Here is a 27,099-nt window from a genome sequence, read left to right as displayed (position 1 = left end):
CACATGACCTATTTTCAGACGTGTACGAGGCATTTTTTGCCTCGTTTTACGTCTGAAAATACATCTCAAATACGTTGTCAAACATCTGCCCATTACTTTCTATGGGTATAACGCTGTATTGTTCCCACGACGCGTAATTTTACGCGTCGTACGGCAATTACGACGCGTAAAATTACGCCTCGTAAAAAGAAGTGCAGGACACTTCTTTGGACGTTTTTGGAGCTGTTTTCTCATAGACTCTAATGAAAACAGCTCCAAAAACGGACGTAAAAAACGCTGCGAAAACGTCGCGAAAAATGCAGCGAAAAACGCGAGTTGCTCAAAAAACGTCTGAAAAGCAGGGGCTGTTTTCCCTTGAAAACAGCTCTGGATTTTCAGACGTTTTTGGTCACTACGTGTGCACATACCCTCAGTGAGAACTCTGAGGTTAACACCTTAGTGACCAGCCCATTTTAGGCCCTAATGACCAAGCTATTTTATTCGTTTTTCTATAGTCGCATTCAAAGAGCTATAACTTTTTTATTTTTTCGTCTACATAGCTGTATGAGGACTTGTTTTTTGCGGGATTAGTTGTGCTAAAAAGCACAACTAATAGCACCATTTTTGGGTACATATAATTTTTATATTAACTTTTATTAACCTTTTTGGGGGGGATTATAAAAAAAAACTGAAATTCCGCCATTGTTCTATGCGTTTTTAAATTGACGCCGTTCACTATGCGACGTAAATAACAGGTTACCTTTATTCTATGGGTCGGTACGATTACGGCGATACCACATATATAGAGGTTTTTTTATGTTTTACGACTTTTGCACAATAAAAACACTTTTGAACTAAAATTATTTGCTTTTGAATTGTCGCTTTCCAAGAACCGTAATTTTTTTATTTTTCCATCAATGTAGTGATTTTTTGGGCTTGTTTTCTGCGGGACAAGACGTAGTTTTGAATGGTACTGTTTTGGGGTGCATGGGACTTATTGATTCATTTTTATTATGACTTTTTTGGGGGGGCAATGGAAAAAAATTGCAATTTTGCCATGGTTTTTTGCGTTTTTTTTTTACGGTGTTCACTTTGCGGTTTAAATTACATATTAACTTTATTAATGGAGTCATTACGGTCACGGCGATACCACATATGTGTACTTTTTTTTTTTTTACACTTTTACTAAATAAAACCACTTTTTATGGAAAAAAATGGTTTTATTTATTTTTTTACTGTACTTTTTATTAATAATATTTATTTCACTTTGATGACTTATTTTATTAGTCCCACTAGGGGACTTTACTGTGCGATTTTCCGATCGCTGCTATAATGCTCTGGTATACTTCGTATACCAGAGAATTATTGCCTGTCAGTGTAAATCTGACAGGCAATCTGTTAGGACGTGCCTCCGGCGCGTCCTAACAGGCATATGTCCAGGGCAGACCTGGGGGCTTTTATCAGGCCCCCGGCTGCCATGACACCCCATCGGAGACCCACGATTGCATTCGCGGGCCGCCGATGGGTGACAGAGGGAGCTCACTCCCTCTGTAAACAAAGTTAAATGCCGCGGTCGCTATTGACGGCGGCATTTAACGGGTTAAACGGCCGCGATCTAAGTAAACTTCGATCGCGGGCGTTGGAGCAGGAGCTCAGCTGTCATCAAACAGCAGAGCCCCGGCTCCTGCCTGCACGGGAGACCCGTGCAGGACTTAGACTAGGCTGACGTGAAAAGGCGTCAGCCTAGCCTAAAGCCCATTAGTGACCGACGTAAAAAGGCGTATTAGTGGTCACTAAGGGGTTAAAAAGTGTTAGGAAGCCCCCCCGACATGTTTCGTTGCATCCGCAGCGTCTTCAGGGGTTCAAATGGGGCAAACTTAGATAGACTTTACTATATACTGATTGCATCTGATTGATGCAAAATCTATTCCTGTCAGTGAACTTTGGCTAATTTTTAAACTCGATTCATTTTGTCCTAACTATATTTAATCCTAACTAATAAAAGTTATGTTTTAACATATACCTATTACTATAGTCGGCTGGAAATAAAGGCATTTCTTTCCTTTTTGCTTAACCGCAAATCTGTACTTTCTCTTGACATTTCAATGCCTGCCAGCCTGCTGGGTCTCCCCTTATTTATTATCTGTATGTTACAGCGGACACCCCGATCTTTCGGCAGGAACTGGAGCTAGCTCTGATTCCTACCAGTAACCCCTTCGATGCAGCGATCCATTGCGATCGCTGCATTTTAGCGGTTTGTAGCAAATCGGCAGCCTGCCATGCGATGGCAAGGCTGTCGACTGCTACTATGGCAACAGGAGGCCTAACAATGGCCTCCTGTTTGCCATTAAGAAAGCCGATTAGGCCCCGACCAGAAGCAGAGCCTGATCGGCTTGCTGTCAGTGAACAACTCCGTTCCAATAAATTGCACTACATAGGTAGTGCAATGTATTAGTACATCAAACAAACAGTTGGACTTTCAAGTCCCTTAGTGGGACTAAAGAAAAGTGTAAAAAAAAAGTTGTAAAAAATACAATAAAAGTTTCAAGTAATAAAATAAAACACAATCGCCCCCTTTTTTCCTTATCAAGTCATTTATTATTGAAAAAAATAATAAACCATACATATTTGGTATCGCTGCGATCGTAACGACCTGAACTTATTTATCCCGCGCAGTGAACGTCGTAAAAAAAACAAACCATAATTGATGTTTTTTTGGTCACTTTGTCTTCCAGAAATTGAAATAAAAAGTGATCAAAAAGTCGCATGTATCCAAAAATCGTCTCGCAAAAAACAAGCCCTCATACAACTCTATAGACGAAAAAATTAAAAAGTTATGGCTTACAACATGGCGACACAAAAAATTCATTCTCTTTACAAAAGTAATTTTATTGTGCAAAAAGTTGTAAAACATAAAAAAGTGCTATAAATTAGGTATCACCGGAATCGTACTGACCCACAGAGTAAAGGTAACATATTCACTACCGTTCAAAAGTTTAGGGTCACTTAGAAATTTCCTTATTTTTGAAAGAAAAGCACAGTTTTTTTCAATGAATAACATTAAATTAATCAGAAATACACTCTATACATTGTTAATGTGCTAAATGACTATTCTAGCTGCAAACGTATGGTTTGTAATGCAATATCTACATAGGTATATAGAGGCCCATTTCCAGCAACCATCACTCCAGTGTTCTAATGGTACATTGTGTTTGCTAACTGTGTTAGAAGGCTAATGGATGATTAGAAAACACTTGAAAACCCTTGTGCAATTATGTTAGCACCGCTGTAAACAGCTTTGCTCTTTAGAGGAGCTATAAAACTGACCTTCCTTTTGAGCTAGTTGAGAATCTGGAGCATTACATTTGTGGGTTTGATTAAACTCTCAAAATGGCTAGAAAAAGAGAGCTTTCATGTGAAACTCGACAGTCTATTCTTGTTCTTAGAAATTAAGGCTATTCCATGCGAGAAATTGCCAAGAAACTGAAGATTTCCTACAACGGTGTGTACTACTCCCTTCAGAGGACAGCACACACAGGCTCTAACCAGAGTAGAAAGAGAAGTGGGAGGCCCCGCTGCACAACTGAGCAACAAGACAAGTACATTAGAGTCTCTAGTTTTAGAAGTAGACGCCTCACAGGTCCTCAACTGGGAGCTTCATTAAATAGTACCCGCAAAACGCCAGTGTCAACGTCTACATCCAAACGGAGTGTCATAATGATGGCGGCTACGCGAAAATTTTGCAGCCGCGCATCATACGCTGATGACACACGGAGCTGTTATGTGCCTTTTGCGCACGCAAAACGCCGCGTTTTTTGCGTGCGCAAACGCACACGCTCGTGTAATTGAGGCCTAAGACAGCACATACTGATTGTTAGGGATCTGCCAGGTACTTCATCTAGCTATACTCCTGGGATTAATCAATCCACACCTGAGGCCAGACCTGTTCGACTGACACCATCTCCCACCAACCAGGGTGGCAGGCTCAGGAGTGGGAGAGCCTATCGCGGCCTGGTCTCTCGGAGTTAGCTCCGCCCCCTGCCCTTTATTACCTGCCATGTGCTCTCCCTCAGTGCTTGTAATTCTTTTGGATTCCTGGCCCCACTGCTGCTTGCTCCAGCCTGCTTCTGCCGTGCTTCTGCCTTGCTGCAGTTCTGCTTGACCTGCTTTGCTTTGCCCCTGGCTTGCTTCTGTCTCCGTGCCCGCTCGGGTGTACTCACTTCGTCCTGGTCCTGACTGTTCGTTCGCCGCCCCGTTTCCTCGTGGCATTCCGTGGCTACTGCCCCTTCCCTTGCGTGTTCCCTGTTTGTCTTCCTGTGCACTTAGCCAGCGTAGGGACCGCCGCCCAGTTGTACCTCGTCGCCTAGGGCGGGTCGTTGCAAGTAGGCAGGGACAGGGCGGTGGGTAGATTAGGGCTCACTTTCCCTTCCCCTCCTTCCTGCCATTACACTGATCTAAAAGGATCCCTGATGAATGAATGAATGGAGAGAAGTGCAGGACGCTGATTGGTCAGCGTCATACACTCCTCTGTACAACGCCCACTTGGTCAATAGTAAAACACGCCCAGTTGTCCATTGAGAAACTCATTAGCATAAAGCTAAAATCGCTAATAAAGTGGTGAAAATAGATCGTTTTTTTTAAATAAAAAGCACTGCTGTCACCTACATTATAGCGCCGATCTCCTTATGTAGGTGATAGGGCACTTATAATGTGGTGACAGAGCCTCTTTAAGAACTATGTTCTTGGAGTTTGTATATTGCCTCTGTATCTATTATCTATTCATAGAACTTTTGTGTAAAAATTTGCTCAAAACCTTGGCCCTCAGAAGAAGGCTGGATTCACACGATCTATTTTCAGGCGTAAACGAGGCGTATTATGCCTCGATTTACGCCTGAAAATACGGCTCCAATACGTCGGCAAACATCTGCCCATTCATTTGAATGGGTTTGCCGACGTACTGTGCCGACGACCTGTAGTTTACGCGTCGTCGTTTGACAGCTGTCAAACGACGACGCGTAAAATGACTAACTCGTCAAAGAAGTGCAGGACACTTCTTTGGAAGTTTTTGGAGCCGTTTTCTCATAGACTCCAATGAAAACAGCTCCAAATACGGACGTAAAAAATGCCACCAAAACGCCACGAAAAACGCGAGTTGCACAAAAAACTTCTGAAAATCAGGGGCTGTTTTCCCTTGAAAACAGCTCCGTATTTTCAGACGTAATTGCAGTTATCGTGTGCACATACCCGAACAGTTGTACTCACAAGAAGTTGCTGAATGGTTGCATGCAACATCAAACTAAAAAGGACCATCTTCAAACTCCACCATAAACATGCATGCCTGGCTCCGCCATTTCTATGGCAAAAAGGAAATAAATCCAACATACCTGATCTTGGGGACAGTTGGGAGGGCCCCATTCACATTAGATGGTCAGCCTACTCCTCCTACTTTTAGCTAATGTGTATAGCCAGTTTAACCCCTTAAAGGCTAAAACACTTTTGAAGACCATTTTTTTAAATAAATAAATTTTGAAGAACTTTTCAATTGTTTTTTATTTTTAAAATTACTTTTTGACATACAGCTTCTATGTATCCTAAGTACATAGAAGCTGTATCTTGTGGTCAAAGCCGAATCTGTCCAGCTATTATCAATCACATCTAAGTTCAAGACTTTTAGGGCTTATTTAGACGAACGTATAATACGTCCGTGCAATGCGTGTGATTTTCACGCGCGTCGCATGGACCTATGTTAGTCAATGGGGCCGTTCAGACAGTCCGTGATTTTCACGCAGGGTATGTCCGCTGCGTGAAACTCACGAGATGTCCTATATTTGTGCGTTGTTCGCGAATCACGCACCCATTGAAGTCAATGGGTACGTGAAAATCACGTGCAGCACATGGAAGCACTTCCGTGTGACGCGCGTAATTCGCGCAACAGCAGTCAAAACTATGATTGAAAACAGAAAAGCACCACGTGCTTTTCTGTTTACAAACATACAAACATAGTGTCATAATGATGGCGGCTGCGCGAAAATCACGCAGCCACGCATCATACGAGGGTGACACACGGAGCTGTTAAGTAACTTTTGCGCGCGCAAAACGCACACTCTCGTGTAAATCCGGGCTTAGACCGACATCCACTACAAGAAGCTATTGCCGGTCAAAGTTTTTCCCTGTATGTGTGTGTCGAGGGAGGGGGTGTTGCGCTGACATTCAGCTAATGTGTATGTCGCCCTTTACCAATAAGGCCTTGACACTTCATACATAAAATCACATGCCCCAAAAACCCCACCCACTTTTTTATGCACGTTAACCTGGCTGGCATTTTGGATAAGAAATGTGGCAACCCTATACGGCATCCGTAGAAGTCTGTGGGTACATACTTTACTCCAAATGTTCCTAATTTTATAAAGGCATATTCTCTTAGATTTATACGGAATCAAGCAGAATATAAAAATCATGGCATGCACTATTGGACGCCACCATGCTTCTGTACTATATGGAGGCAGTGGCACCACACACAGGGCATATATTGATACAATTTTGCAGTGTTTGTCAAATTTCATCAGGTTTTTTTAAAATTTCAATGGAGAAAGCAGCGATAGTCACAAAACGCATAACGTGTTTCAGCAGAAACATGTGCGGACAAACAAGTCTCTTCCGCAAACTAATAGTGGGCGTGGCGTAGTAACAGATTATGGGCGTGAATAGGGAGGTGCCCGAAGTCTGACTGACAATTTACTCCTCCTACTCTATTGGACTGGTACCTGACTCTCCCGCCTTTTTTTTTTTTGAGACGCGACTGGGTGGGCGGGGGCACTAGGGCGCAGACTCGCCTTTCCATTTCTGCTTACTATCGAAGTCACTTCGGAAGTTTTCCGGAAGTAGCCGAAGGTTGAGGTGGTTCAGGACCGGATGGAACGTTGAAAGAACGGTCAGAAAAACCAACTGCGGCGGCATAGGGTGGCCCGGCGGCGGCGGGTGAGCCGGGTGTCAGTGGGTGCCGAAAACGGGTGTTCATAGTGGTACACAGAACAGAGCGTTAGAAGTGGCTACAAAGACCGTGTTGAGGTGGCGTATAAGTTGTAGTAAGTGGGTGACACTCCTGGCGTTAGTAGAGGAGGAACCTTCGGAGTGGGTGACCCGTAGTGGGCGCCCAGTGTTGTCTGTACCAAGTGGTAGACGAAGCATCCCGTAGTGTTTTTTTCTGGGCTTCAGGTCATAAGCGGGTGTAACTGCTGTCTGGAGCACTATGAGCTGCTAGGACTTCTCTCCCAATCTTCATGGCTCCCCCGTCCAGGAGTGTGATCCCGGAGGTGACCCGACACACAGGTGGGTGACCCCAGCTACTACATCCTGACTGTCCTCCGCACATCTCTATTATTAGACGTCATTAATAAAGGCTCTCCACTATATCCTGTACATTGTTTCCTTGTATGTAATAGTTGTTTGTTTTATTACAGATTTCTTTATACTGTATTTGCTATACATTGGAGCTCATGTACATAACGTGTCATTATTTCTTCTACTTGCTATTTATAATCCGAAACGTCTGAGAATAACTTCTTCAGATTGCGCTCATTATGTGACGGACGTTTTATACCATTTTATTCATAAATATCGGAAATATCTGCCAAGCGCTGTCCCGTGAGACATTTTATCAAATAATAATAATAATAAATACTATCTAGAAATCAACTGTTACACGACCCGTGTAGTCTTGAATTTATAGCCCCATGAGTACAGATGACCAGAGATAACTTGTCATTTTTGGGCTACCAATAGAAGTATTTCATATACTGTTATACTGGTCTATGCAACCAGACCTGAGGAGTAAACAAACATGTCTGAATGAGGTAACAGGTGTTCTCTAACCGGCAGGGCAGCTGAATGTCGGGTGCTTGGCAGGGCAGGCACTCTGGAGAGAAGCGGGTTTCACCGCTTCTGTCTTCTCTCCACTTGCCGCATACCGCGCTGCGTGTAAGAAAATCGAGGCCGCTGCCTCTATAGGTCCTGGTTGTCGCCAGGATGCTGGTAGGAGGCTGCTGCTAGGGGTAACTAGACCCAGCACAGCCCTATCAGGGGCAGTAGTCACTATAAGGTCAGGTACACACCAACGTGTCCGTTTTGCATCCGCAAAAAAAAACCGCAGTTTTTTTCATGCGTTGCAATTCCGTGTGCCATCAGTTTTTCATGTCCGTGTTGGTACATATTTAACTTTTTTTCTCAGCGTTTCTTTAGCAACTGGTGCGTGAATGACGGACCACACACGGATGACGTCCATGTGCTGTCCGTGATTTTCACGCACCCATAGATTTCAATGGGCGCGTGGTCTGCAAAAATGGACTAAAATAGTACATTTATTCCATGAGTAGGACGCGCTGCGTGAAAAATCACGCATGTCTGAATAGCCCCATTGAATTGCATAGGTTCCTTGTTTTAACGGACAGCACACTAGGGATGTCACGATACCAGAATTTGGACTCCGATACCGATACTTCGCTTAGTATTGCGATTTCGATACCAATTCGATACTTTGCCAACAGTAATAATAAAAAAAAGTTCTTCCATTTTCTGATATGAGGCGCGTGGTGTGATGATGAATTTAACCTCCACGTGCCTCACATTAATAGTAATTAACCCCATCATGTTTCTCAGTCATAATGGGTTAATGTGTAAGGTACATGATGGGGTTAATTACTATTAATGTGAGGCACATGGAGGTTAAATTCATTACCCCTTGTGCCCCACAATAAGTGATGGAAAGCAGTGTTTTTTATTTTACAGCGTACACATCATAAATGATGCCAAAAATGTGTTGTGCAGGTTATTACGGCCGTGCCAATACTGAATGTGTGTGTGTGTTCTATGTATTGAGACTTATTTTAATGTTTATTGTAAAAAAGGTATGTGTATTTTATTTATTTTTTTATTTAATATTACTTTTGTTTTTACTTTATTTTTCAACTTTACTGTACTGGCATATATCTATATCCCAGTACATTAGCCTGTGTACTGATAGTATACAGGCAGTTGTTCGGACATACCCAAGTCTGCTCTAACAGGAAATATGGTCAGACAGCCCTGGGGTCCTTCAATGGACCCTGGGCTGTCTGCCCATATATGGTATGGCCCTCAATCGCGTCACAGGGAATTTCTGTGACACGATCCAAGGGGCATCCCCCTTCTCATTTCCTCTTGAACGCTGCAGGCAGCTGTGATCGCAGCATTCAGGGTAATAGCGGCGGCGATAAGAGGTTTCTCTGGTCTCCGCCGTTATAGTGGGGCTGCGGCTGTGCAATACAGCCATTGCCCCGCTCCTGACAGTAAGTGCGCGCGCGGGGTCAGCATGAGGTGATGCGACCGGCGCTGCACTAATGACCGGCCGTGCAAGCACTGAGGACAGAATGAGGGGGGTGTTTTCTAGTGCGCCCGCCATGTTCTGTCTTCCGTGCCGCCACTCATTAGTGCAACGCCGGCCGCATCACCTCATGCTGACCGCGCGCACAATGTCAAGGCTAAGGAGAGGGGCAATGGCTGTATTACACAGCCGCGGCCTCGCTCTCATACATTCATGTGTTACTGTACTTAGCTGTGCGGCCGCACAGCTAAGTATCGAAATACATGAAATAACGGTATCGAAACAGTATCGAAGTTTCGATGCATCGTGCATCCCTACAGCACACAGAATTAGGCCTCATTCAGACGAATGTTGTATAACAGGAATAACTTCCCCTGTAAGTGGGGCCGCAGTTGCATGTAAAAAAAAATAGAAACTAAAGAACATAAAATTAAATAAGTCTCCCAAAGGTGTTTTCTGAACTTTTAGGGGATAGACCATAAAAAAAAATAAAACCAAAATAAATTAACCCCTTCGTGCACCACAACGTAATAGCACGGCCTGGTGCTGGGGATGTATGGAGCGGGCTCATGCGCTACTCCCGCTCTATACTCTGCTGGTGTCAGCTGTGTATTACAGCTGACACCATGGACTAACGGCCAGGAACAGCAATTGTGCTGTTTCTTGCCGTTTAACCCTTAAATACTGCGGTCAATAGCGACCGCAGCATCTTAGGTGTTAGAGGGGGTGGCCCCCTCCGACGGCTTGCCGCCCTCCCAATACGCAATTGTGGGGTGCAGGTAGTTGTCATGGCAGCCCAGGGTCCTAATTAAGGCCCCCAGGTCTGCCTTCACTCTGCTGTTAAGCCCTGCACCTGGCAGGGCTTAACAGAAGCCTGTAAAAATTAAAATATACTGCTGTACATTTAATATATAACTGTTGATGGTTCAAGTCTCCTAGGGGGACTAATAAAATGTGTGAAAAAAACAGTTTTTAGTAATGTAAAAAAAAAAAAAGCCACGAAAAAACTAAATTGGTATCGCTGCATCTGTAAAAGTCCGATCTTAGAATATATCATTATTTAAAGAGGCTCTGTCACCACATAAGTGCCCTACCTCCTACATAATGTGATCGGCGCTATAATGTAGATTACAGTGGTTTTTATTTTGAAAAACAATAAAAAAAATTACCCATTTTAGATTTATGCTATTTACTTAATGCCCAACTGGGCGTTTTTTTAACTTTTGACCAAGTCGGCGTTGTGAAGAGAAGTGTATGACGCTGACCAATCGGCATCACACACTTCTCTCCATGCATGTCCATTTGTACTCAGCACAACGTGATCTTGCAAGATCATGCTGTGCTGTCACATACACCCACATTAACTTTAAGTGTCTTGAGAGTGAATGGACATCGCTTTCAGCCAGGACGTGATGTCTATTCACAATCCTGACACTTCGGTAAAGTTTGTGTGGGACTTAAAGAGGCTCTGTCACCACATAAGTGCCGTATCTCCTACATAAGGAGATGGGCGCTATAATGTAGGTGACAGCAGTGATTTTTATTTAATAAAACGATCTGTTTTCACCACTTAGCTATTTTAGATTTATGCTAATGAGTTGCTTAATACCCAAGTGGGCGTATTTTTACTTTAGACCAAGTGGGCGTTGTACAGAGGAGTGTATGACGCTGACCAATCAGCGTCATGCACTCCTCTCCATGTATTTAGGCAGCGATTTTCACACACCCATTGACTTCAATGGATGCGTGATGTGCGAGAAACGCACAAATATGACATGTCGTGAGTTTTACGCAACGGACATACGCTGCGTGAAAATCACGGACTAACAAGTCCGTGCGAGGAGCGTGAATGACGCGCGTTGCACGGACGTATTACACGTTTGTCTAAATAAGCCCTAAAAGTCACAAACTTAGATGTGATTGATAATAGCTGGACAGATTCGGCTTTGACCACAAGATACAGCTTCTATGTACTTAGGATACATAGAAGCTGTATGTCAAAAAGTAATTTTAAAAATAAAAAACAATTGAAAAGTTCTTTTATTTATTTAAAAAAATGGTCTTCAAAAGTGTTTTAGCCTTTAAGGGGTTAAACTGGCTATGTTACTTACACATTAGCTAAAAGTAGCAGGAGTAGGCTGACCATCTAATGTGAATGGGGCCCTCCCAACTGTCCCCAAGATCAGTTATGTTGGATTTATTTCCCTTTTGCCATAGAAATGGCAGAGCCAGGCATTCATGTTTATGGTGGAGTTTGAAGATGGTCCTTTTTAGTTTGATGTTGCATGCAACCATTCAGCAACTTCTTGTGAGTACAACTGTCCCTCTGAAGGCCAGGGTTTTAAGCAAATTTTTACACAAAAGTTCTATGAATAGATAATAAATAGAGGCATATACAAACTCCAAGAACATACTTCTTAAAGAGGCTCTGTCACCACATTATAAGTGCCCTATCACCTACATAAGGAGATAGACGCTATAATGTAGGTGACAGCAGTGCTTTTTATTTAAAAAAACAATCTATTTTCACCACTTTATTAGCGATTTTAGCTTTATGCTAATGAGTTTCTCAATGGACAACTGGGCGTGTTTTACTATTGACCAAGTGGGCGTTGTACAGGGGAGTGCATGACGCTGACCAATCGAGGTCATACACTTCTCTCCATTCATTTACTCAGCGCATAGGGATCCTGTTAGATCCTTATGCGCTGTCTTATACTAACACATTAACAATACTGAAGTGTTTAGACAGTGAATAGACATTCCACGGAATGTCTATTCACAATCTCTGTACTTCGTTACTCTGTCAGTGGTAGTTACAGCATAGGAAGCGTAATCTCGCGAGATCTCGCTGTAAATGACAGGTTACAGCGAGATCACGCTTCCTCGGCTGTAACTACCACAGAAACAATAACGAAGTGCAGGGATTGTGAATAGACATCCCGTGGAATGTCTATTCACTGTCTAAACACTTCAGTATCGTTAATGTGTTAGTATAAGACAGCACATAGCGATCTAAAAGGATCCCTATGCGCTGCCTAAATGAATGGAGAGGAGTGCATGACGCTGATTGGTCAGCGTCATACACTCCCCTGTACAACGCCCACTTGGTCTAAAGTAAAAAAACGCCCACTTGGGCATTAAGCAACTCATTAGCATAAATCTAAAATCGGTAATAAAGTGGTGAAAACAGATCGTTTTTTTTTTTAAAATAAAAAGCATTACTGTCACCTACATTATAGCGGCGATCTCCTTATGTAGGAGATAGGGCACTTATAATCTGGTAACCGAGCCTCTTTAATCGCTGCACAGTGTGATCTCGCGAGATCACGCTGTGAATGACAGCACAGCGTGATCTCGCGAGATCACGCTGTGAATGACAGCACAGCGAGATCACGCTGTGCTATGATTAAGTCTCAGACAAACTTTACCGAAGTGTCGGGAGTGTGAATAGACATCGCATCCTGGTTGGAGGGGAAAATAAACGAAAATCAGAAGCGGAAATTATCTGCCTCATCTGGCCTTACCTGTACACAATGCGTACTACAGTACCAGGATAGTTAATGAGATTCCAGGAAATCTCATGTACACGATGCAGTATTTTCCCGCACGTAAATTGACCTGCGGTGCGGGTTTTAAAATCTGCAACATGTCAGTTTATCTTGCGTATTGTATTTGCCTAGTGCTGTGGAAAAAATGCTGCAAAACGCGCCGGAAAAATCCTGCATCAAAACGTAAAAACCGCACCGAAAAACACTTAGGTGTGGATTTTTCCTGCGTATTGCTGCGGTTTTTGTGCGTATTCTCCAAAGCAAAATACGCAACGTATGCATGTAGTCTAAAGGCCTCATTCACACGTTGCAGATTTGGTCAGTATTGATGCCAGAACCAGGACTGGATCCTAAACACAGGGTAAATATAATTCCCAGCTTTTTAACACGGAAACCGTGTTGCAATCAGCGACACAAGGTGTCTGAAACCACATCCCATTTATTTCAATGGGAGGCAGAGGCGTTTTTTTTTTTGTTTTCCCCCGGGTGGTTTTTATTGCAATCGGTTTCCGTTCCGTAAGGTTTCCGTTTTTTTGTTGTTTTTTTTGCGGAAACAATAGCGTAGTCGACTGGCATCACTTTGATCATTACGTTACACCTGATAAAAAAAATATAGGCGTCTGCTATGTCCCTTTGTTGTTCGCATTTTCAAATAGAAAAAACTTGTAGATGTTCGAGAAAAATCCATAGACATGATTCAAACTTTTATTTTTGGGTATGCTGTCTGCAATTGCCTATGATTTTTAAAATAAACAAACACCCAGCACCTTAGTTTGGGCAATCTTTTCCCCTAGTTTACGGTCAGTCTCTGCAGTACAGCACACAGGCACTATACCATAAATAACCCAGTGTTTGAGCCTCTGAGATGTGTTTCTTACATATTGTACATTGCTGCTTATTCAGTAATCCTGCTTGTTGTGTTGGGGATGCAGGATGCTTTACCATCTGTATTAGCAGGCAGGAGCGGTAGGTACATGTCATAGAATAAATCAAATCTCCTGTGGTTGCAATTGAATATTGACTGAAAGTTGCTGGAAGTCAGCTGTGGAGTATGGCGGTCACATAAATCACATGACGTTTATCAGCGCTCTAAATGCAGCGAGGAAGCTTCTTGTTTCTGTCCATTCTAATACAGAACGTACTTTTTTTTTTCGCATTAATAAAATGGTAAATACCAATAGTTGCATTAACCCCTTAGTGTCTAAACCTGTTTTGGCCTTCAGGACCAGCCCCATTTTTGCAAATCTGACATGTGTCACTTTATGTGGTAATAACTCCAGAATGCTTTTACCTATCCAAGCGATTCTGGGATTGTTTTCTCGTGACATGTTGTACTTTATGATACTGAAAAAATTTCGTCGTTAAATTCAATATTTATTTGTAAGAAACGCCAAGATTTAGAGAAAATTAGCAAAAATTAGCATTTTTCTAAATTTTAATGTATTTACTTGTAAAACAGATAGTAATACCACACAAAATACATACTAGTTTATATTTCCCATATGTCTACTTTATGTTTGCGTCGTTTTTTGAACATTCTTTTATTTTTCTAGGACGTTACAACGCTTAGAACTTTAGCAGCAATTTCTCATATTTTCAAGAAAATTTCAAAAGGCTATTTTTTCAGGGACCAGTTCAGTTCTGAAATGGCTTTGAGGGCCTTATATATTAGAAAGTCCCCAGAAGTCACCCCATTTTGAAAACTGCACCAATCAAAGTATTCAAAACAGCATTCACAAAGTATTTTAGCCCTTTAGGCGTTTCACAGGAATTAAAGCAAAGTAGAGGTGAAATTTACAAATTTCATTTTTTTTCTTCAAAAATTCATTTGTAACAAATTTTTTCTGTACCACAGAAGGTTTTACCCAAGAAATGCAACTCAATATTTATTGCCCAGATTCTGCAGTTTTTAGAAATATCCCACATGTGGCCCTAGTGCGGTCATGGACTGAAACACCGGCCTCAGAAGCAAAGGAGCACCTAGTGGATTTTGGGCCTCCTTTTTTTTAGAATATATTTTAGGTACCATGTCAGGTGTGAGGAGGTCTTGTGCTGCCAAAACAGTGGAAACCCCCCAAAAGTGACCCCATTTTGGAAACTATACCCCTCAAGGAATTTATCTATGGGTATAGTTAGCATTTTGAACCCACAGTTTTTTTGCTACATTTATTTGAATTAGTATGTGAAGGTGAAAATCTACTTTTGTGAAAAAATGGGGAAATTTTAAATTTTTACAAGGAATAAAGTAGAAAAAACACCCCAACATATGTAAAGCAATTTCTTCCGATTATAGCAATACCCCATTTGTGGTAATAAACTGCTGTTTGGACCCACAGCAGGCCTCAGAAGAGAAGGAGCACCTTTTGGATTTCTGATTTTGCTGGAATAGTTTTCAGTGCCGTGTCGCGTTTGCAATGCACTGGAGGGATGAAAACCGTGGAAACCCCCCAATAGTGACCCCATTTTGGAAGCTACACCCCTCAAGGAATTTTTCTAGTGGTAAAGTTAGCATTTTGACCCCACAGTTGTTTTGCTGAATTCATTGGAATTAGTCTGTAAAGGTAAAAATCTACTTTTTTTTCAGAAAAAAGGTAGCCATTTTTAATTTTTACAAGGAATAAAGGAGAAAAAGCGCCCCAACATTTGTAAAACAATTTCTCCTGATTACGTAAATACCCCATATCTGGTGATAAACTGCTGTTTGGACCCACACCGGGGCTTAGAAGGGAAGGAGAGCTATTTGGCTTTTGGAGCTCAAATTTAGCTGGAATAGTTTTTGGGTGTCATGTCGAATTTGCAAAGCCCCTGAGAGACCGAAACAGTGGAAGCCCCCCAAAAGTAACCCCATTTGGGAAACGACACCACTTAAGGAATCTATGTAGGGGTATAGTGAGCATTTAGGCCCCACACGTCTTTTGCAGAATTTTATTAGAATTAGGGCGTGAAAATTAATATCAACATTATTTCCACTAAAATGTTGAATTTTTTCAATTTCACAAAGGATAAAGGAGAAAATGCACCCCAACATTTGTAAAGCAATTTCTCCCGAGTACGGCTATACCCCACATGTGGTCATAAATGTTTTTTCATTCGAAAGTAATTAACCCTTTACGAACTGATTCATGTTTTGCTTTTTCGTTTTTCCTCCCCGCTTTCCAAGAGCCACTACTTTTTTATTTTTCTGTCAATAGAGCGGTGTGGGGGCTTATTTTTTGCGGGACGAGCTGTAGTTTTTATTGGTACCATTTTTTGGTACGATGCCATATCGGTGGACGTAAACGGCTGTTTGGGCACGCTGTAGGGCTCAGAAGGGAGGGACGCCATTTGGCTTTTGCAGTGCATATTTTGCTTGGTAGTAGTTCTGGCGTTTTGCTAGTATTTCAGTTTATAATGTGGGGGCATATGTAGACTGGGCAGAGTACATCAGGGGCATAATAAGAGGGTATAATAATGGGGTAAATAAATAATAATCCACAGATATGTGGCCAGTGTCGCACTTATAAATGGCGCCCGATCTTATCCACTTTTGGAACACTCTGCACATTTTGCATCGCCATAATCTGGGAGCCGGAACTTTTTTTATTTTTTCACCACCAGAGCTGCGTCAGGGCTTATTTGTTGCGGGACAATCTGTAATTTTCATTGGTACCATTTTGGGGTACATGCAATTTTGTTGATCACTTTTTATTCAATTTTTTCGGCAAGCAAGGTGACCAAAAACCATCAATTCTGACAATGATTTTTATTTATTTTTGACGGCGTTTACCCTGGGCTATAAATGACCATTATACTTTATTCTGCGGGTCGGTACGATTACAGTGATACCATTTGTATATAAGTTTTTTTATGTTTTGCAGCGTTTGCGCAATAAAATAACTTATTTAGAAAATAATTTATTTCCTGTGTCACAATATTCTGAGAGCCGTAACGTTTTTATTTTTCAGTCAAAAAAGCTGTGTAAGGGCTTGTTTTTTGCGGGACGGGTTGTAGTTTGTATCGGTACTATTTTGGCGTACATGCGACTTTTTGATCACTTTTTATTGTATATTTTGTGAGGGGCGGTGACCAAAAAATAGTGATTCTGGCATAGTTTTTCGTTTATTTTTTTTGCGGCGTTCACCGTGCGGGAAAAATAATATTATAGTTTTATAGTTGGGGTCGTTACAAACGCAGTGATACCAAATGTGTCATTTTTTTTTTCCGTATTCATTTTTTTTCCTATAATAAAAGACTTATAATAGGAAAAAAGCAGTTCATGTTTATGTCACTTATAACTTTTATTTTTACACTTTTTTTAAAACATTTTTATTCTTTTTTTACTTTTTTCACTTGTCCCACTAGGGGACACTTAGACTTGCAGCTCTGATCGCTGCTGAAATACATTACACTACACACGTAGTGTAATGCTTTCCAACTGTCATTGTGACGTGACAGTCACACTGACAGGAAGCCTACGACGACCACCCTCGGGGTGGTCCTCATAGGCTTCTGTACATGGCAACCCGGAAGCCATTGTCTGGCGTCCGGTTGCCATGGGTACCATCGCCAGCCCCCGTGATTTCACATGGGGGCTGCCGATCGGCGCTAAAGACCTTAATTGTGGCGTTCAAAATCGAGCGCCGCAATTAAGGGGTTAACTGCCGATATCAGCGGCGACAGGCCGCTGATCGGCAACGGGGAGAGCAGGGCTGACACCCTGCACAGTTAACCGCCGCTGCGGTGTAGCGCCGCGCGGCGGTTAGCTGTCAAAGCACTGACGTAACTGTACGTCATGGTGCGCGAACTTACTGCTCACCATGACGTACAGTTACGTCATGGTGCGTTAAGGGGTTAAGGACAATGCGACAAACTGGGAGGGAATTTATAGGACACATACTGTATACACACTATATGGACAAAAGTATTTGGACACACTTCTTAATCCTTGAATTCAGGTTTTTCATTCAGTCTCATTGCCACAGGTGTATAAAATCTAGCACCTAGCCCTGCAGTCGCCTTTACAAACCTTTGTGGAAGGAGTCGTCCAGCGTGGTAGTGTAAGGCCAGGTTCACACTGGGCGGATACGCAGGTGCAGGTTTTTCTCCCGGAATGTCCGGTGCGGAAAACTGCTGCAATAACTTGCCTGCTAGCAGGCCGTCCTCCTGGGATGACATTTCTACCCATGTGACCGCTGCTACAGCCTGTGATTGGCTGCAGCGGTCACATGGGATGAAACGTCATCCCAGGAGGCTGGCCTGGAGGAGGAAACCGACTCCTAGGTAAGTACATATGTTTTTTTTTAGTTTTTTTTTTTCAGAGTTGCGTTTTTTGCGGTCGGAATCGCCAAGAATCTGCTGCAAAAAACGGCACAACTGCTATTAGTTGCAGGTTTTACCCCCATTGAATTCAATGGGGAATGCCCGCAGCAAATATGCAGCGATTACACAAATACAATTGACATGCTGCGGAATAAAATTTCTGAGCGTTTTTTCTGCTCAGTATTTACGCAGCGTGTGAATGAGATTTATTCAATCTCATCCACTTTGCTGCTACTGCATTTAGCTGCAGTTTTTCCGTCCAATTCCGGACGGAAAAAAACCAGCGATTCCACTACGTGTGGATAAGCCCTTATGGGACGCCACCGTTGTAACGAGTCAGTTTGAACTTTCTTCAGGCCTATTTTTTATTTATTTCTGTTACTTATATAGTGCCAACATATTCCGCAGCGCTGTACAATGGTCCTCACTTACTGTCCCCATTGGGGCTCACAATCTAAGTTCCCTATCAGTATGTTATATTCTACAGTCAACTGTGAGTGATATTATTGTAAAGTGGAAGCGTTTAGGAACCACAGCAACCAGTCACAAAGTGGCAGACTACGCAAAGTTACAGGGCGGGGTCACCGAGTGCTGAGATGCATAGTGAATGAAAGTCACACTCTAGTGACTAACTGCAGTGTTACAAGGCTCCTCTGCCATTAACATCCACAGAAAAACTGCATTGGGAGCGTCATGATATGGGTTTCCATGGCCGAGCAGCATCAAGTTTTGTGTGGAAAAACGTCACTTTAACCCTTTCACGACCACGGACGAAAATGAACGTCCTGGCCGGCTGCTAGTTCCCGCACCAGGACGTTAATTTTCGTCTGTGTTTACACAGTGACAGTTTTAAATACTGAGTGACATGCGCGCGCTGACAGCTGTCCTAGACAGCTGACATATCCGTCTCGCCAGACAGCAGACCATCGCCGCTGCTTTCGGCAAATAACCCCTTAAGTGCAGCGACGGATTGCCGTCACCGCTTTTAAGTGGTCTGAAGCACATCGGCAGCGCCCACGAAGTGATCGTGGGGGCTACCGATGCTTGTCGTGGCAATCGGAGGTCAGACAATGACCTCCGGGTTGCCATGTACGGAAGCCTCGGAGGAGCAGCCTCCGGCCGTTCCTCCTCGGCTTCCTGTCAGAGTGACCGTTACGTCACAATGACAGAGTACATTACACTACGTGTGTAGTGTAATGTACTCTAGCAGCGATCAAAGCTGCAAGACTAAGTGTCCCCTAGTGGGACAAGTAAAAAAAAGATAATAAAAATGTTTTAAAAAAAAGTGTAAAAATAAAAGTTATAAGTGATATAAACATGAACTGCTTTTTTATCCTATAATAAGACTTTTATTATAGAAAAAAAATGAACACGTTAAAGTACACATATTTTGTATCACCGCGTTCGTAACGACCCCAACTATAAAACTGTAATGTTGTTTTTCCCGTACGATGAACACCCCAAAAAAAATCAATAAAAAAACTACGACAATCACAATTTTTTTGTCACCACCGCTCCCTAAATAAAGAATAAAAAGTGATCAAAAAGTCACATGTACCCAAAAATAGTACCAATAAAAACTTCTATCCGTCCCACAAAAAACAAGCCCTTACACAGCTTTTTTGACTAAAAAAGAAAAAAAATTATGGCTCTCAGAATATGGCGACACAGATTGTTTTTTTATTTTTTATAAATAAGTGATTTTATTGTGCAAACGCTAAAAAAAAAAGGACCAAACCTATATACATATGGTATCGCCGTAATCGTACAAACACGCAGAATAAAGTAAAAATGTCATTTATAGCGTACGGTGAGCGCCGCAAAAAGAAAACCTAAAAAACGGTGTCAGAATTCCTGTTTTTTGCTCAGGATTGCAAAAAAATTGAATAAAAAGTGATCAAAAAAAAATCGCACGTACCCCAAAATGGTACCAATGAAAACTACAGATTGTTCCGCAACAAATAAGCCCTCACAGGGCTCCGGTGGTGAAAGAATTAATAAGTTCTGGCTTTCAGAATATGGCGATGCAAAATGTGCAGAGTGTCCAAAAGTAAATAAGATCGGGTGCCATTTATCAGTGCGACACTGGGCACTATGAAATATTATTTATTTACCGCATTATTATGCCCTGATGTTCTCCGCACAGATTACATATACCCTGATGTTCTCCGCACAGTTATGGCTCTTGGAAAGCGGGGAGTGAAAATCTAAAATATGAAAGCAAAAAATGGATCAGTCCTGAAAGGGTTAATTCATTTCTAATGAAAAAACGTATGATCACATGTGGGGTATTTCCGTACTCGGGAGAAATTGCTTTATAAAAAATGTGTTTTTTCCTCCTTTATCCCTTGTGAAAATGAGAAAATGCAACATTTTAGTGGAACAAATTTTGATATTAATTTTCGCGCCCTAATTCTAGTAAACTCTGCAAAAGACCCGTGGGGTGTAAATGCTCACTATACCCCTAGAAAAATTCCTTGACGGTTTTTCCAAAATGGGGTAACTTTTTGGAGGTTTCCACTGTTTTGGTCCCTCCAGTGCATTGCAAATGCGACATGGCACCGAAAACCATTCCAGCAAAATCGGACCAGCGAGGACACATCGGCACCAGAGGCTACAGTTGATTCTGCAGCAGCATCAGCGTTTGCAGGTAAGTAGCTACATCGATTTACCTGCAAACGCCGATGCTGCTGCAGAATCCAATGTAGCCTCTGGTGCCGATGTGTCCGACACGATGCAGGACCTGGGGCAGGAAGTGAGTGACGTCACAGCGTGATCTCTCGAGAACACGCTGTGTCTGTGCACTGCCAGAAGCTGGGCGTTGTGTAGAGAAGTGGATGATACTTCTATACACAACGCCCAGCTAGTAAAAGAAGTAAAAACGCCCGATGTAACGAACACAATACACGCCCAGTTGTACTTTAGAAAGCCTCATTTACATAAATATAAAAATGGTCATAACTTGGCCAAAAATGCTCGTTTTAAAAAAAAACTAACAAAACGTTACTCTTATCTCCATTGCAGCGCCGATCTGCTGCAATAGGAGATAGGGGTTGCAAAATCTGGTGACAGAGCCTCTTTAAGCGCCGCATAGCCGGCTCAGTCGCTGGCTATGACGCGGCTGCACTTGCATCGAATAGCCGCGACCGGATATGTCGTCGGGCTACTTCCGGTCCGCGGCCATCTTGGAAGGCGGGAAATTCAAAATGCCCGCATTTAAAGGGACACGCACAGGTATGTAATTAGAGCTGATACCTCTAACTTGGATTATATCTTGTGGATATTTCATTGTCTATTACTTGTTGCGGTCTGGAACTTCCTCGTTCTGAGGGAAATCCAGATCTGTCCCAGGATCACGTGAGTCTCACCCTTGGGGTAAGGGTTATGACTCCGTATGTAAGTACACCATACTTTACTTGCCTTTTGTTCTCTTTAGGATAAAGATTCCTCTCAGAGACAAACTGATAAAAAGGTTAAAAAAATGTGCGACTTGTGCGAAAAAATTGCCAGAGTTACATATCAAACAATTGTGTCCAGTTTGTATTGCAAAATTACTAATAAACCGACATTTATGTCTGAACTTTTAGGGCGATTCTAAACAATGTGCCTGCTATCGTCAGAAAGTGAGTCAGTCAGTAGCCTCCCTCGCCCTCCTCAAGGAACTCCCACACACTCCCGGCCAAAAAGGCAACGGACTGAAGTGGAACAAAATATTGCCCACCATCTCGGGGTCTGACTCTGAGCAGGAGCGTTATTACTTACCGGAGAGTGAGTTAGGTCAATTGGCCATTCTAAGTGTGCCTGCTATCTTCGGATCACAGTAGTTGCATGGCTTGGGGCCTTGCTGGTGCCGGTGTGGTAGACTGTCTAGGGCCGTGGTGAGTTAGGAGGAGAGTAACTCTTGCCTTCAACTTCATCTAATCCAGAGGAAAATTCTTCTCTTCTGAGATGTCCAATGCCTTAATCCAGGCAATATGTGATACCATGGAATACCATCCAGTATGAGATGTTTGAGGGCTTATCTGAGAAGAAAACAAAGTTTTGTTTTTTTTTTTGTTTTTTTTTCTTCCAATAAACGAAAATTTCAAGAGAATTTAAACAGACTTCTCTTTGATCCAGAAGACACTAAATCTTGGGATGAGATCCCAAAAGTAGATGTCCCAGTAGCCAGGGTGGCTAAAAAAAAACCGCAAACCCTCTCAGTTGAAGGACCCTGTGGACCGGAAGGCAGACGGACTGCTGAAAAGAGCTTGGTAATCTCTACGAATATCGCGGCCACATCTGTAGCAAAATCAAGGTTTATATGGTTAAACCAGCTGAAGACCCATTGGTTGATGAAGACATCACGACAAGATCTATTAGAATCTCTACCCTTACTAAAGATGGCAACCGGATTCTTGGTAGACGCTTCAGTGGAAACAATTAGATTTGCTGCCAGGAATGGAGCTTTCTCAAATGCTGCTAGAAGAGCATTATGGCTCAAAATGTGGTCAGGAGATACGAAGTCCAAGAACAAGTTGTGTTCTATCCCTTTTACAGGTTCTCTGATGTTCGGTCATCTCCTGGATAACATGCTGGAGAACGCAGCGGATAGGAAAAAAGGGTTTCCAGAAGAGAAACCTAAAAAACCCCCTCAGTTTCTGAGGTTTCGCCAAAAGAGGGAGCGAACCTCACAGAACTACAGCAGGAAAGGGAAGTCCGGTCGCTGGAGTTACCCCAAGGGAGGGAGGGGTCGAGGATATCTCCTTAACCCCAATAACTCATTTAAGCCCCCAAAGCAATGACGCCAAGAGTGTGTGGTGGAAGACTGCTACATTTTTATTCGAAATGGACCGGAATAACCCAGAACCCTAAAGATTATAAAAGAAGGGTACAAATTAAAATTCTCCTCCATTCCCCCAGAGAAATTTCTAATAACCAAGTACCAAGCAAAAGACCTTCATCAGATCCTTATCCTGGACGTCCAGAAACTTCTCAAATTGAGAGCAATTACTCCAGTTCTCCTCAACTAAAAATTCAAGGGCCACTACTCAAAAATCTTCTTAGTCAAGAAACCAAACGGATCTTAGGCGGGATTCACACGACTAGGTCGTTCCCGAGCCCGAGTGTCGGCCGGTAAAATCGGCCATTTTGCCCGGCTGGTTTTTCATAAAGTTATGCATCCGGGCCGGGCAGATCCGGACAGTGACATCAGCGGCAGCTCCTGAAGGGGAATCCCCATGTGTTCGGGGATTCCGCTTCAGGAGTTTCCCCTGATGTCACTGCCCAGATATGGACAGAGACATCAAGCGCTCTGTCCAGGAGCAGAATCCCCGAAAACACGGGGATTCCGCTCCTTCAAGGAGCTAAAGTGCGTCTAGCACATAGCAGAGCGGGGAGATACCTCCCCGCTCTGCTATAGTGGCGTCGCTACAGTAGTAGCAGCTGCTAGCGGCGCCATCGAAGGTGTCGCCGGGCCAGGGTGCTTTTCAAGCAGGGGAAGGGAGACAGCGCAGCGCTCCCTTCCACCTGCTGTACACCCCGGCCCTGCCACACAGTGTACAGCGATGCCATTCGTCCGAATGGCATCAACTCCTCCTCCTCACATGCACTCTGCGCTGTGAGGAGGAGGAGATAGAGCGCAAGCGCCGGGAAACCCGGCCATCACTCGGAACACATTCCGGTTATGGCCGTGTAATAATCGGCCCCATAGACTTCTATGGGAGCCGGGCGGCCGGGTACCCGGGCGAAGATAGAGCATGTCCTATTTTTTGACGGCCGGATTTCCCGGCCGTCAAAAAATCGGTCGTGTGAATAGCCCCATTAGGGGTCTATTATTCCTAATGCAGCCGGGTGCCGGCCGATTTATGAACGGCCGGCACCCGGCCGTGAAACCCTGCCGTGTGAATGAGGCCTTACAGGACAATAATCAACCTCAAGTTACTGAACAAATGGGTAAAATAACGCAAATTCAAGATGGAGTCTATCAGATCGACTATTCCTTTAATAAGGGAAGAGGCGTCAATATTTATGATCGATTTTAAAGGATGCGTACTATCATGTCCCTATCCACCCTGCTTACCAGAGATTCCTCAGATTCGCGATTCAGAACGGTCCTTCCATTCTCCACTTCCAGTTTGTCTGCCTTCCCTTCGGCATTTCCTCCGCCCCCAGAATTTTGACAAAAATGATGGCAGAGATTATGGCATTCGTAAGTAGTCAGGGCATAGTAATTATCCCTTAGACGATTTCCTGTTGACAGCAGATACTCCATCTATCTTAAACAGTCATCGGTCACAGGTTCTTTCCCTACTACAGGATTTGGGTTGGATAATCAACTTCCAGAAGACAAGTCTTCCTCCCCAAAAACAGAAGGTCTTCTTAGGAGTACCACTAGACTCCTCCCTTCAACATTCCTTCCTCCCAGGAGAGAAACAAATACTTCTACTGACAGAAGTGAGGAAATTTTTGGGGAAAGATGCCTGTTCCATAAGGGAAGGAATGCGGATGTTGAGAGTGATGACGTCTTGCATACAATCTATTCCATGAAGTCAATTTCACTCCAGACCCTTACAGAATCTGATCCTATCCCAGTGGGATCGAAAACGGGATTCCTTGAATTCAAGAATTCAGATTTCCGAAACTGTGAAATCATCTCTCCATTGGTGGCTTTGCACAAACAACATAAGCAAGGGGGTCCCCTGGAGAACTTCTCCTTATGTGGTAATTACCACAGATGCCAGCAAACACGGCTGGGGGTCGGTAATCCAAGACAGGCACTTTCAAGGCACATGGCCTGGTCAGATGAAGACTATGTCCTCAAACTTCAGGGAACTAAAAGCCGTATGAGAGACGTTTATAAGAGCTTCACCCATCATAAAAGGGACGCATGTCCTTTCTTTGCCATCAAGGGGGAACAAGACACACACTTCTTCAGGCCCTCTCTACAGAAATTTTCAATTAGGACATTTTCTTCTGCCCATCAGTCTCTGCAGTCCACCTAAAAGGCTCAGGGAACCTTTCAGCAGAGTCGGGGGGGGGGGGGGGGGGGGAAGTAAACCCTGGAGAATGGTCCCTAAACAGGGAGCGTCTTGCTGTCTTTAACCCGAAGATGGGGTTATCCGCAGTTAGACCTCTTTGCCAATAGGAAAAACTCCCAGGTAGAGACGTTCTTCTCCCTAAAATCTCAAAGACAACCCATTGGGGGTAGATGCATTATCCCATCCCTGGGATATGCATCTGGCCTATGCCTTTCCTCCGTTCCTCTAATACGAATGGTATTAAGAAAAATCTAGGAAGATTTGATAAAGCTCATCATTATTTTTCCGTATTGGCCAAAGTTTCCAATCATAAAATACCTAGCATGGGAAGGAGGACCGCTCTGAAACTCTGAAGTTGTCAGCCTCGATCCTGAAAGGCAGATCTTGAGAAACCACGGTCTGTCAGACGAGGTAATTGCAACTATCTTATTAACCAGTTCAGGACCGGGCTATTTTGCGCCTTCAGGACCAGACATCGTTTAGCCATTTTTAGCACGTGTTCGTTAAATGGCTAACTTTTTTATTTGTTGGGCTAACGACGTGATTTTTGCGACGTTTTTTCCGTAGACCATGCAGGCTTCATTTTTTATCGTTTTTATACACACCTTTTTTGCGATTTTAGAATTTTTATTCAGAAAGTTTGAAAATAATAGTAAAAAAATAAGCTTTTTTACGTTTCAGCTATTTTTTTTGGTAATAACATCGTTTTACCCTAAAATAGACCTTTTATTTGTGATCGTCATTGTCTACTGTAAATTTTAGTATATTACATGTCTATATTAGGGTAATTGGGTCAGCGCTAGCATTACAACAATGATTGGCGGGAGGAACGTTTTTTTGGGGGTGGGTATTTTATGTGTATTTATTATTTAATTCATTTTTTGCACTTTACTTTATTTTTTTATTACTATGGTCTGTCCCCCAAAGGTCAAAAAAGACTGGTCACATGATCGCCGGGAGGAATAGAGACAGCGCTGCTGCTGCTGTGTCTATTCCTATACACCACTTTCATTGAGCACTGTGTAAAAGAGATCGGAGAAGCAGCTAAAGCTGCTTCTATCTTCTCCTCAGGGTCCCCGGCAGTCACTGACAGCCGGAGACCCGACATTCTGCTGCCCGATCGCGCGGGCAGCAAGTTAAAACCCGAGCCGTAAAAAGTCTATGGCTCGGGTTTTAAGGACCCTGACCGCTGGCCGTAAAAATACAGCCAGCGTTCGGGGACCAGTTAAGTCATAAAGAAGTTACCTCAAAAATCTATCAAAAAATTTGGAAGAAATTTTGTTCCTGGTATGGGGACCCAGGACCAGACCCCTTTACTCCCAACATCGTGAAAATCCTAGATTTTCTACAATCTGACAAAAAGGGCTTAGCCCTAGTACCTTTTTAAAAGTGCAAATTTCAGCCTTAAGTAATATTTTCAATACTCCTTTAGCTGAACATTGGTGGATCAGAAGATTCACTCAAGCAGTCTCTAAACTGAAAATCAGTTCCTACCTGGGATTTGAATGTAATGTTAACGGTTCTTTGCGATCCTCCCTTTGAGCCGCTTGACATGATTAGTATGCATTTTTAAACTCTAAAATCTGCTTTCTTGGTCGCTATTCCTTCAGCAAGAAGGATTGGAGAAATCCAATCTCGGTCGGTCACCGAACCCTACCTAAACAAGATCATTCTAAAGCTAGATCCTTCCTTTATTTTGGAAGTATCTACTGCCTTCCATAGGGAACAAGAATTCCTTTTTGTCCAGATCCTAAAGACCTACAAGAAGGAAAAATTCCTTTGCCTGGATGTCAGGCGAACAATTCTTCAGTATCTGGATAGAACCACCTCCTGGAGACCAGATAAAAATCTATTTGTCCTGTATGGGGGAAAGAATAGAGGAAAGAGCCTCAAA

General features: G+C 43.0%; 1 protein-coding gene across 3 annotated transcripts in view; it reads left to right on the top strand.

Moving 5' to 3' along the window:
• The first annotated feature begins 6,771 nt into the window (after window positions 1–6,771).
• GMCL1 (germ cell-less 1, spermatogenesis associated) overlaps window positions 6,772–27,099 on the top strand; it is a 133,409-nt gene continuing 113,081 nt past the window's right edge. Inside the window, exon 1 of one of the 3 annotated variants that reach the window (XM_075858517.1) lies at window positions 6,772–7,308. The gene's annotated coding sequence lies outside the window, so the exon portion shown is untranslated. The remainder of the gene's footprint in view (window positions 7,309–27,099) is intronic. The other 2 variants (XM_075858516.1, XM_075858515.1) reach the window with 2 other exon arrangements.

Source organism: Rhinoderma darwinii, chromosome 3 (genome assembly GCF_050947455.1).
Source record: "Rhinoderma darwinii isolate aRhiDar2 chromosome 3, aRhiDar2.hap1, whole genome shotgun sequence".
Lineage (NCBI taxonomy): Eukaryota > Metazoa > Chordata > Amphibia > Anura > Rhinodermatidae > Rhinoderma > Rhinoderma darwinii.
This window is presented reverse-complemented; position numbering and strand designations above follow the sequence as displayed.